The sequence below is a fragment of the Bos indicus x Bos taurus genome, chromosome 27 (genome assembly GCF_003369695.1).
Source record: "Bos indicus x Bos taurus breed Angus x Brahman F1 hybrid chromosome 27, Bos_hybrid_MaternalHap_v2.0, whole genome shotgun sequence".
Taxonomy (NCBI): domain Eukaryota; kingdom Metazoa; phylum Chordata; class Mammalia; order Artiodactyla; family Bovidae; genus Bos; species Bos indicus x Bos taurus.
This window is the reverse complement of record NC_040102.1, coordinates 26,987,033-26,999,874: the sequence shown is the minus strand read 5'-3', so window position 1 is coordinate 26,999,874 and position 12,842 is coordinate 26,987,033.

Below are 12,842 nucleotides of genomic sequence, written 5' to 3'. Positions count from 1 at the left end.
AAGAGGAAAACTAGAGATCAGAGTGGCTGTCATCATGTTACCTGGTAATATTTATCTGCTTAAGTGGGGAAAGAACAGACAAAATTACACAGGTAAAAATGAAAGACTATTTTTACTAGTTTAGAAAATCTGAAGAGGAAACCCACGGTGCAGTGGCAACCTGAAAAGGTTTACCCACGCCCAGCACTTTATATCTGATTGTTGTTGTTCAGTGGCTAAGCTGTGTCCAACTCTTGCGGCCCCATGGACTGTAGCCCACCAGGCTCCTCTTGTCCATGGGATTTCCCAGGCAATAATACTGGAGTCAATTGCCATTTCCTTCTCCAGGGGATCTTTCCCCACCCAGGAAACGAACCCATGTTTCCTGCATTGGCAGGAGGATTCTTTAACACTGAACCACTAGGAAAGCACTTACACCTGATTAGATCACTGCACTTGATTAGATGCTTCTAATTGGTGGTTCTTGAAGGGGCAACAGGAAATCCAAAGAGGCACTGGTATCCACTTTATCATCATTGACCACCAGCACAGAGAGTGCACGCCTTCAGCCATAAATCATGAAACCAGTGATCTCCTGTGTCCTGAATTCACAGTCTCCCAAAGCATCCTCATTTGCGTAGCAGCCTGTCTTGGAGTAGATATAGGGTTCCCAAAACAGGATTCTGACTGTTTACAAGTGCTTTTGGCTAACAGGCTGTAAGATACTTATTTAAGATCTGGTCGTAAAATTCACGCAGTGATTCACTGGTGTGCACCAGTCTTAGATCACTGCTTATTTTGACTGAGTCAGCTATGATTGCTGGGCTGGGCTGGCAATCCTGTCTCTCCCATCATTTGTCCAGTTTGTATGAGTTCATGATGGTTTTCGACGGGTTATTGGTGATGGCGGTGTGTGTGTGTGTATGTGTGTGCACACGCACACAAGTATATTTACTAAAGGAGAAAGGAGGAACCTGGGGAAAAAACAGAGGAAGAAGGAAAATGGAAAACAGAGAACATGAGGGGAAGCATTCCCCAGGCTGGCTCAGAACAAGGGCTCATGCTTCTAGGGACAGAACCACAAGTAAAGGCTGAAGTGCCATTTTGATGGAGAATGCTGTAAGACTTAAAGGCTTAAAGACTTAAAGACTTCACGCCTATTGCTTGAAAACTCAGGTGGAAAGGTGAAAAAGCTGTGTGAGTGGGGAGGCTACTTTCCATTTCTGTGAAGAAGGACCACTGCGGGTGTGTCCTGAAGGAACTGGCGGGGGACAAGCCAGCAGTGGGAGTCCCACCGCACCTGTGAGGGAAGTGGGGAGCTGTGTTCTCATGACACTTAAGAGACAAGACCAAACAGAAGCAGAGCAGCCAGGGCTCACGTGTGGCCGCCCCGTGGTGGAAATTCCCGGCCACTACATAGCACGCCAGAGAGGGAACGTGGAAAAGAAGGTAGGAGCCCGTGATTACATCCATGTCAGCCAAGAAACTAGAAATAAAGTTATCGATGTCAATAAGACTTCCTTAGTACCCGCCTTGGGGCCAGTGAGATGATGCATATTAATATTATTGTTGACTATATTACATATCACAATATTGTTGTTTAGTGGCTAAGTTGTGTCCGACTCTTTGTGACCCCATGGACTGTAGGCCACTAGGCTCCTCCGTCCATGGAATTTCCCAGGAAAGAATACTGGAGTGCGGTGCCACTTCCTCCTCCAGGGTATCTTCCCAACCCAGGAATCGAACCTGGGTCTCCTGCACTGCAGGTAGATTCTTTACCATCTGAGCCACCAAGGAGTCCCATATATCACCATACTATTGTATTAATAATATTATAATACTATGATATAAAGAAAGAATCATTATTATCATCATTTTGCAGGTTATTGAAGGCAGTTGTTGAGATCAAATACTGTTTTTATCACTTTTCCTTGAGCAATTTTCTTTCTTATGCTTTATTAGTTGTTCCTGTTGTTCAGGCGCTAAGTTGTGTCCAGCTCCCCGTGACCCCATGGACTGCAGCCCACCAGGCTACATGGAATCTCCAGGGAAGAATACTGGAGTGGGTTGCCTCTATTAGTCATAGGGCACCATCAGTAAGATACCATATAAACCATCCAGTAGAAATAATGCCACTTAAGATACTGAATACATTATATATGATATTCATTTCCCTTTAAAAATTGATTTGAAAACTTCACAGTGGTATCATTACTGATACATAGGAATAATGACTATGAATCTTATTTATTTCTAAGAACATGTGATGGGGCTTACTGTTGCTATTTACAAATATGCCAGTTGTGAAGAAAGAAGAGTCCCTTCTGGTAGGTTTTGCATCAGCATTTATTATATCTACTCATGAAAGAGTGGCATAAATTAAAATTTTATCATCCACCCCCTAACCTGGGATTCCTTGTTAGAACATTATAAGCTTTCCCCATTAAGCTGATGCTTTGACTCAGAAACACATCAAATGTTAGACCAGGAAAGAATCCTAGGTATCTGGTTCGAAGTTCTTAATTTTATATATGATAAAAAGGTTCAGAGAAGCTGATTGCTTTTCCCAGGGTCATAAAGCTGTTTTCATAATGAGGTTTAGAACTCAGGTTCCAGCTCTCCCAAACTCTATTCTGTGCCCGTGAGCCACAAGAGTTTGACGAAGAACCCTGTCATAAGCCTCCCTAAAAAGCTGGCAGCCTTTCAAAAACCATTTCTGGAAGGGATAGGATACACAATACTAGCACTTCAGTTCTCCGGCACAAAGGTCTCCTCTTACGAAGGAAGAAGGTCTTGGCCCCTAAGCCGGCCCTGAGAGGCCCTGCTGTTGCTTCTTCTGACCACACCATTCCCAAAAAACAACGCGCAACAGCTTGCTGTCTGTGGTCCCTGTTTCATGAGTGCATCGTTCTTCCACAGTTAAGCTCTTCTCTGGCATAAGACGTATGCCCCAGTTGGGATGTGAAAAAGTTAAAGACTTCATCATCTTTTCCTAGAATGCATCTGTGTTAGTTTAAAAAAAAAAATCTAAAACTGGCCCCCACACAAGTTGAGGGGGGAGAGAAAGACTGAGAAAGAGGCACATCACCCCAGACTGGTGGGTGTCAGATTTAATGAGCGAAGTCATTTCCAAAAGACTGAACCCCAAACACTGATTCTTCAGGGAAGGAATTCACCAACTTCTTAACCTCATACTCTGGGCTCAGCATCCCCAAAGAGCCTCCTTAACAGTCTGCAAAACAATCTTACTCCATAATCTATCCTCATGGAATCAGTTTATTGAACAGTCTCAACTGGGTGGGAAATGGCTTTCCTGTTTTCTCCAGTCACTACTCAAATATCTCCATCTCCTGGCCCTCGTTTCAGGCAGATCCTGTAGCTTCCAGATTTTTACAAGTATGTGAAGGAATCCCATTGCATTCATGGCAACTACCATGCAGGGATTGAAGGGGTCTGGTCCAGGCTAAATCTCATGAAACCTCATCTCCAATCCCAGGCCTCTCTCCAACTACCCTAAATTGGGCTGCCACGTGGTGGAAGAGACTGGCCTGTCCCTCTCCTTTCCTCCTTATCCTTCCCCTTCTACTTTTGGCTTTTCCAAGGTCTGGATCGAGGAAGATAAAATGAAAGGAAAAGCATATATTTTTTGTTTGTTTGCTTGAATTCCTCTGCATTTTAGTTCTTCCATAGCTATTACTGGCTGGCCATCAGTGACTTCTTTGAGGCAGACATCCAAATAACTAGCACTTTTGTGAGGTTCACAGGAAGCTGCCTTAGAAACCCTGCAGGTGCTCAACACTGCACAGTCCCCAGACAAAGGTGACCCAGGTTGTAGCTTACCTCTTGAAATTTCCCCATCCCTAATGGTGTATCTCCTTCCATCCTAACCTACCACCTACCGCTACCACCGCAGTGTTCTCCTGCCCCAGCAAGTCACCTTGAGGACAAGTACTTTTAAGGTAGCTTCTACCTTTCACAGCATCCTCTTAAACCACGGAAAACTCAAACATCCTTTCCATGCCAAACGATGACAAGGCAGGCTACTACTCGCTCATTTCACTCTGACATTGGAGGTGTTCCATCTGCTCTCCTACCTTCAAAATTCCCCCAGGTAAGAAGCAGGTTCCAGTCTCCATTTCCATGTACACCTCAAACATCAAGAGCACCTTGATCCCTCTCCCCCATCTCCAGCCGTCTCAGGGAAGGCATAAGGGCTTCTATGTTTGAGCTGGTCTCTCACAGAGGGGAGAGCTGCCAATTTCCTCCTGTTCTAGGGACACCCATATCTTCATGTAGCTTTCTTGAACCCTCTCAGTTGGTTTAAAGAGATGTTACCTTCTTTTACTGAAGTGAGTGGGGGAAACGCCACAGTCCTCCCTAGTTAAGCCAACAGCTCACTACCTCTATGTATTCCTTGCTTCTCTCCATTGGTTGGGGATGAGTTACAAGGTAATGAGGAAAAGGGTGATGACTCCAGGACAAGCCCGGTCACAGGTTAGTAAGTTCACAAAGTATGCAGTATCCCACAGCCCATATTATATTGGGTTGGCCAAAAAGTTCATTTGGATTTTTCCATAACATCTTATGGAAAAACCTCAACCAGTTTTTTTGGCCAACCCAATATTTGTGCTAGGCATGGAATTAGGGCAACACAGCAAAATCAACAAGGAAAGTATTTGAAATGTTCTATAAAGGAAAAGGAAAAGGGAAGGAGGGCAGTTCTTTTCTGAGGTCATTGATTCAATATAAAAGATGGGTCAAAAACTCATATGGTATACAGGAATGAAAATGTCTGTGAACCCTACTTTATCAACAGCAAAATTCAGCCTACCGAGAACAAATATTTGGGAATATAGCAGTAAGTTATTTTATCTTGATATTAAAAATGCAGGTGCAATGAGTAAATGATTAAAATTGAATATGATAGACTGAGCATCCTTTATATGTTATTATAAGCATTCAATTAAGTGCACTGTTGGGTCTGGAAATTTAAAAAAGGGTCAAATCTTTAAATAGTTGTTTTTCTCTCAGTAAGTTAAATTAATATAGAGGTTTTGAATTTCTTCCTCTGCCCCCAAGGCAAGAGTTCTTAATTATTAAGCAGTTTGATTTAGAATTTATATTTTTCTCACTTCAACTTTGCTGTTCTCTAGTTAATTGTGAAATTTCAAAACATTCATTGATAAGAATTTTCATTAGGTTGACCAGATATCAAAATTATTTATAAGCAGCTTCTTATTTATACAAGTTTAGCAGAGGACATCATGAGAAACACTGGGCTGGAAGAAGCACAAGCTGGAATCAAGATTTCCGGGAGAAATATCAATAAGCTCAGATATGCAGATGACACCACCCTTATGGCAGAAAGTGAAGAGGAACTAAAAAGCCTCTTGATGAAAATGAAAGAGGAGAGTAAAAAGTTGGCTTAACGCTCAACATTCAGAAAACGAAGATCATGGCATCTGGTCCCATCACTTCATGGGAAATAGATGGGGAAACAGTGGAAACAGTGTCAGACTTTATCTTTTTGGGCTCCAAAATCACTGCAGATGGTAATTGCAGCCATGGATTAAAAGATGCTTACTCCTTGGAAGAAAAGTTATGACCAACCTAGACAGCATATTCAAAAGCAGAGACATTACTTTGCCAACAAAGGTCCATCTGGTCAAGGCTATGTTTTTTCCAGTGGTCATGTATGGATGTGAGAGTTGGACTGTGAAGAAAGCTGAGCACCGAAGAATTGATGCTTTTGAACTGTAGTGTTGGAGAAGACTCTTGAGAGTCCCTTGGACTGCAAGGAGATCCAACCAGTCCTTTCTAAATGAGATCAGCCCTGGGTGTTCTTTGGAAGGAATGATGCTAAAGCTGAAACTCCAGTACTTTGGCCACCTCATGCGAAGAGTTGACTCATTGGAAAAGACTCTGATGCTGGGAGGGATTGGGAGCAGGAGGAGAAGGGGACGACAGAGGATGAGATGGCTGGATGGCGTCACCAACTCAATGGATGTGAGTCTGAGTGAACGCTGGGAGATGGTGATGGACAGGGAGGCCTGGCGTACTGTGATTCATGGGGTCGCAAAGAGTCGGACACGACTGAGTAACTGAACTGAACTGATCCATGCCTGCTAAGTTGCTTCAGTCATGTCCGACTCTACGCAACCCTGTGGACTGTAGCCTGCCAAGCTTCTCTGTCCATGGGATTCTCTGTCCGTGAGATTCTCTAGGCAAGAATACTAGCGTGGGTTGCCATGCCCTTCCCAGGGGATCTTCCCAACCAAAGGATCGGACCTGCATCTCTTACTAAGTTTCCTACACTGGCGGGTTGGGTTCTTTACCACTAGCACCACCTGGGAAGCTCTAAACAAGCTCAACATATTACACACACACACACACACACACACACACACACACACACACACACCAGGAGGGGGAGAGAAAGGGAGAGGCAAAGAGAAAGAGTTGTTAAGCCAAATGCCATATGACCAAACAACTCACTTTCCTTCTGGAAATTCTATTTTCCCATCTTTTCAACTTCTTACTCCCTAGAAATGCTCCTACCTAAATCTTTATTTTGTTTTCAGCTAGGAACTAGATCAATAAGATTCAGAACAGGTTCTAGATACTATTGTTTTCCTGTCAAGAGGCATTGAAAGAGGAGAGGTAAGTTTCCCTTGATATAATTTATTCTTTTGCAACACTCTCCTGCCCTTAAAGAGTATCTCTACCCCTGATCCCACCCACTCATCACTCCTTTTTAATTTCTGTTACAAAATGTGGTCACAAGTATTCCTGCAGCTCAGTATGAATCATATTTGAATTTTTCCATGGAAACATGGGTTTAGTTCAGTGCTGTTGTGGCAACCAGAGACTAACGAGTCATTAGAGGGTTGGCCTAATGGATCCCACCACCTGCAGTTCTTTCTATAGGAAATCGTGTTCAGAGTTTTGAACAATGGCCATGAAATGTAAGTTAAAGATACCCTGTGTTTTTTTTACAAATAACAGAGATATCCAAGAGGGAAAAAGCTCCTTAAAAAGTTCAACCTTTTCAAATGAACAATATTACTCTCATGTCTCATAGAGAAGTATCTTCAGAATTTCCTACTTAATATAAAGCAGCAAACTTGCCTTTGAAATCCGTTCTTGATCCAATCAAGAATAAGATCTTTGTTCATGCCTTCTCCACGATCTAATAAACTAATCTGTGCCAAACGAATGTTTTCTTAACATCCTTACTTTTCCCATCTCCTTAACATTTTCTATTATATTTCTGCCTCAAACGCAAAAGTTCTCGTAACAAGTTAGTTAATAATGAAACCACTTTCTTGTTGTCTTTAACCTCCAGCTTGATGAACTTTAGTTACCCTTAACCCTGCTATGGGATGATCTTACCTGGATTTTGTTGTTCAGTTGCTAAGTAGTGTCCAACTCTTTGCAACCCCATGGACTGCAGCACACCAGGCTTCCCTGTCCTTCACCATCTCCCAGAGTCTGCTCAAACTCATGTCCTTTGAGTCAGTGATGCCGTCTGACCATCTAATCCTCTGTCGCCCCCTTCTCTTCCTGCCCTCAATCATTCCCAGCATCAGGGTCGCTTCCAATGAGTCGGCTCTTCACATCAGGTGGCTAAAGTACTGGAGCTTCAGCATCAGTCCTTCCAATGAATATTCAGGGTTGATTTCTTTTATGATGGACTGGTTTGATCTCCTTGCTGTCCAAGGGACTCTCAAGAGTTCTCCAGCACCACAGTTTGTAAGTTACCTGGATAGGGTTCAGTTTCTACAATTCACCAGCAGGTTGGCTGTGTCAGATGGAAGCCAACTTTGAAACTGCCCTAAGATCTAGAAATCCCAGAGCAAAGAGCTTAGTTTCAGCATCCGTGGTTTCATGACAATTTGGGAAGGAATGTTAGAGATTTCTGAAGTTTCAACAGACTGATTAGAAATTTCTTGGAAACTCTAGAACAAAAGACATTTTCTTACAAGTTTTGTTTCTTATCAAAATAATACATATATATATAGTCCAAGATGATACTACTTTTATCAGATTTGTTAAAACAAATAATGTCAAGGTATCCCTAACTCCTCATTTTCCCATCCATTAAGTGATCACTTTTAACTTTTTTAGCTCTTTTGGTATTTACCCCCAAAACATGCTTGAACTGCTATTTCTAGATTTTTTTTTTCAGTCCTAGGCATTGTCTACTAACTATGGAAGACAAAGAGTTAGCTCTTTTTTTCTCCTTCTAGCTCCCAAATGACAGCATACTCCCCATGCCCCAGAAATGCTAAAAACAAATTTTTGATTAGATATCCAGTAGCTATATTATCATACCTGTGTATGTAATGCAGGACTAAACCATTTAATACACCATGATGGAAATTTCTTCCTTGCTCAATATTTTGATTATCCTGAAGCTAATAATTATTGTATTATTTTTTCCCATTTGCTTAACTTTTTACTGGGGTGGCCAAAAAGTTCATTCCAGCTTTTCTGTAATATCTTCTGAACTTTTTGGCCAACCCAGCAGATGACACCACCCTTATGGCAAAGTGAAGAGGAACTAAAAAGCCTCTTGATGAAAGTGAAAGAGGAGAGTGAAAAAAGTTGGCTTAAAGCTCAACATTCAGAAAACTAAGATCATGGCATCCGGTCCCATCACTTCATAGGAAATAGATGGGGAAACAGTGGAAACAGTGTCAGACTTTATCTTTTTGGGCTCCAAAATCACTGCAGATGGTGACTGCAGCCATGAAATTAAAAGATGCTTACTCCTTGGAAGGAAAGTTATGACCAACCTAGATAGCATATTCAAAAGCAGAGACATTACTTTGCCAACAAAGGTCCGTCTAGTCAAGGCTATGGTTTTTCCAGTGGTCATGTATGGATGTGAGAGTTGGACTGTGAAGAAGGCTGAGCACCGAAGAATTGATGCTTTTGAACTGTGGTGTTGGAGAAGACTCTTGAGAGTCCCTTGGACTACAAGGAGATCCAACTAGTCCATCCTAAAGGAAATCAGTCCTGGATGTTCATTGGAAGGACTGATGCTGAAGATGAAACTCCAATACTTTGGCCACCTCATGCAAAGAGTTGACTCATTGGAAAAGACCCTGATGCTGGGAGGGATTGGGGGCAGGAGGAGAAGGGGACGACAGAGGATGAGATGGCTGGATGGCATCACTGACTCTATGGACATGAGTCTGAGTGAACTCCGGGAGTTGGTGATGGACAGGGAGGCCTGGCATGCTGCGATTCATGGAGTCACAAAGAGTCGGACACGACTGAGTGACTGAACTGAACTGAACCGAATATGTGCTTATCACTAAGTAACCTCAAAGCCTTCCCCAACCCGTCCAAATATTCTCTCGTTGCTTTTATTTGCATTAGCTATTCTATCATCTTCATCTTCTTGAAGAAATCTCTCCCTAAAATTCTAACTTGTTCCAACTTCTGCGAGTTATACTTTTTAGCTGATAGTTTTCATTTACTATCAAATGAAGGGAGTGTGTTCCTTTCCTGAGCTGACTCTACTGTTTCTTAGATACAATGGCTCTTTTTTTTCTTGGTTTGCTCCTTTGTTTCAAAGGAGTACATCCTTCAGCAACCTCCCAAGAAAGGGTACACTGGAGTCAATGTTTTCAGATGGTTCTTACACATCACTGGTAATTAACCTGTCCTTATACTTCACTGGAATTTGGCTGAGCATATATTTATAGGTTGGAAGTGATTTTCCCTTAGAATGTAGAAGATAAATTGCTCCACTGTTCTTTATCAGCATTGTTTTTCTGCAATTCACAGCCACTCTAATTCTTGTTCCTTTTTATAGGATAGGTTCCCGCCTCTTTCTGGAAGCTTGTGTGGTCTTCTCTCTTTTCCTAGTGTTCTCAAATATTATGATGGACTTTAGCTGAGATCAATTTTTAATGGTTTCAGACTCCTCCTCCTGACTCCTTGATCTTATATGCCTGCTACCTCTTCACACAGATATCATGCTATAGGTTTATTCCTTGGAGGGGGTGAGCCAGGGAAGTCTGTGGACTGTGGGCCATCTTTGGCCTACTATATGCCTGCTGCTGCTGCTGCTGCTGCTGCTAAGTCGCTTACTACTACTACTACTACTAAGTCACTTCAGTCATGTCCGACTCTGTGCGACCCCACAGACGGCAGCCCACCAGGCTCCCCCGTCCCTGGGATTCTCCAGGCAAGAACACTGGAGTGGGTTGCCATTTCCTTCTCCAATGCATGAAAGTGAAAAGTGAAAGTGAGGTCACTCAGTGGTGTCCAACTCTTAGCGGCCCCATGGACTGCAGCCTACCAGGCTCCCCTGTCCATGGGATTTTCCAGGCCAAAGTCACTTAGTCATCTTTTAATCTCAACTCAAGGGTCTTCCCCTTTGAGAACATCCCTGGTTCAACCAACCTGAGTCAATCACTCCCTTTTTTTGTGTGTGCCACTGCTGTGTCTCATATCTCTGTTTGGACCTTGTAGCACTTTATTACATTGTCTCATTTACAAAAATCAAAGTCAAGGATAATGTTCCATTTCACGATGAAATATTCTTCTGATCCACAGAAGGAAGTAAATTGACTTCTATTATGCTAAGGAGTTTATATACACTCATTAAACCCTTAAAATCCAATGAGAAATGCATCATAATATCTATTTTACAGCTGAGGAAACCAAACCTTAGAGAGGTTAAGTTTCTTCTGCAGGACACACAGATAAGTGCAGAGATGGGATGTGACCCCAAACCTACCTGCCTCCCAGTGAGCAGCCTCTCCTCTTTGATTCTGAATGAATCCGTGTGTCCACCCTCCTGTGTGTTCCTCCCCACATGTCATGTCGTGGTTTTCTAGGGCTGCTGTGAAAAAATTGCAACAAATCTGTGACTGACAACAACAGAAATTCATTCTCTCCTAGTTCTGGATGCTAGAAGTCTAGAATCAAAGTGTCCCGCCACAGGCTCTAGAGACAATCTGCTTCCTCCTGCTTCTGGTGGGTGGCTGGCAGTATTGCTCATGGCTGTGTCGCTTGAAGCTCTGCCCTGTTTTCGCATCTCCTTCTCTTCTCTCAGTATCTCCCTTATGTACCTCTTTTTCTTTTAATGAGATATTTATTTTTTTCCTTTTTTGGCCACGCCACATGACATGTGGAATCTTAGTTCCCTGACTAGGGATCGAACCCATGCCTCCTGCAGTGGAAGCATGGAATATTAACCACTGCACTGCCAGGAAAGTCCCCCTTATATATCTCTTATAAAGACACCCTCCAGATAATCTAGGATGATCTCATCTTGAAATTCTTAATTACATCTGCAAAGATGTAATTATTTTTTTCTAAACAAGGTCACGTTCACAGGCTCCATTATGTGGGGACCATCATTCCATCTGGCATATCTCCCCCATCTTTTACTTTTGGAAAAGAAACAGCATTGTTTGAAGGAAAGACCTTAACTCTGAAACGGATTCTCATTGGAATTCTAGCTCTGCCTCCTACTGGCTGTGTGATGTTTGATCAGTACCCGAAAACCATCAGCCTTTCCCTCTTCTTTAAAAGGGAAATATTTGTTTCATAGACTGATTTGGGGATTAAATGAAGTAAATCACCTAACACATAGTAGACAGGAGTCACGGCTCATTCTCTCACCACCTTTATAAATAACGCCTCTCTAAGGCCAAATCACAAGCTGAGTGATACATACTAGATTTTATTAAAAATCACTGGAAACAAAAGTTCAGACTTTAAAAACAGCCATTGTTTGAACTCTGCACTTTTTACTCTGAGTTAGTTTCTGTTTTCAATTTCCTGGGATCTGGTTCTGATCTTACTATAGGTAAAAGTTTCATGGCTTCATCGTCAAAATACGAGTTTTTAAATATTTTTGCATTTTTCTCAAAACTAACAAATATTTAAGAGATGTGGGAAAAAAAAAAGAGAGATGTGTATTATGTGCCAGTTTATGAGTCTCAAAAAAGGTGTCAGTTTACAGATATACCTCATATTTTTTAAATCCAAAATAACATTGTTTAACTTGGCCACCAACTCTTTACCACATTTAATACTAGACTACTTTTGACTATTTCCAACTGGAATTTATCCTCAAGGAATGAATGTTTGCTACTCCTGAGTATATTTTTTGTTAATGTGATAAGCAGCATAGATGGGTGGAAAGAATAACAAACATAAATCAGAAGAACTTGCTTCAAAATTCAGTGTGTTATTACCAACTATGTGACCTAAGGGAAGTCATATAATCTCACTGAGCCCATTTTTTCCTGCTACAAAGAGTGACGCAGATACCTGCCTTGTTAAACTTTTAGAGCTGCTGTCAATACACGCTCCATGGAAAAAACATACAAACCCCGGGCTGGGCAAGATATACAAAGTTGAGAAACATAGACCCTCACCCTCCCTAGTGGACAGCATCAAAAGAAAATTATACCCGTGAAAGCATCTTAACGATGTTAAAGTGATGTGTGTTACTGGACCCCTTATATCCCCAGCAATGATGCTCATCCTAGAATCATGGGATAATACAGAATCCAATCTTAAGCCACTTTATGACTGATCATGGGAATGGACAATACAACAACACCTGCCCAGACTAAAGGGGAAAGCTCCTAAAAGTTAGCAAGGGCTAAATCTCACAGTGCATGGCAACACCTTTCAAGATTCTCTTCCACTACAATTTATTCCCCTATTACTTGCCCTATGGAACCCTTAAAAATTCTTATCATAGTTCTTAAGGGACCATCTAGAGCAGTGATCCCCAGCCTTTCTGGTACCAGGCACCCATTTTGTAGAAGACAACTTTCCCACGGACAAGCAGTGGGGGTGGGGGTGGGGATGGTTTCAGGATGATT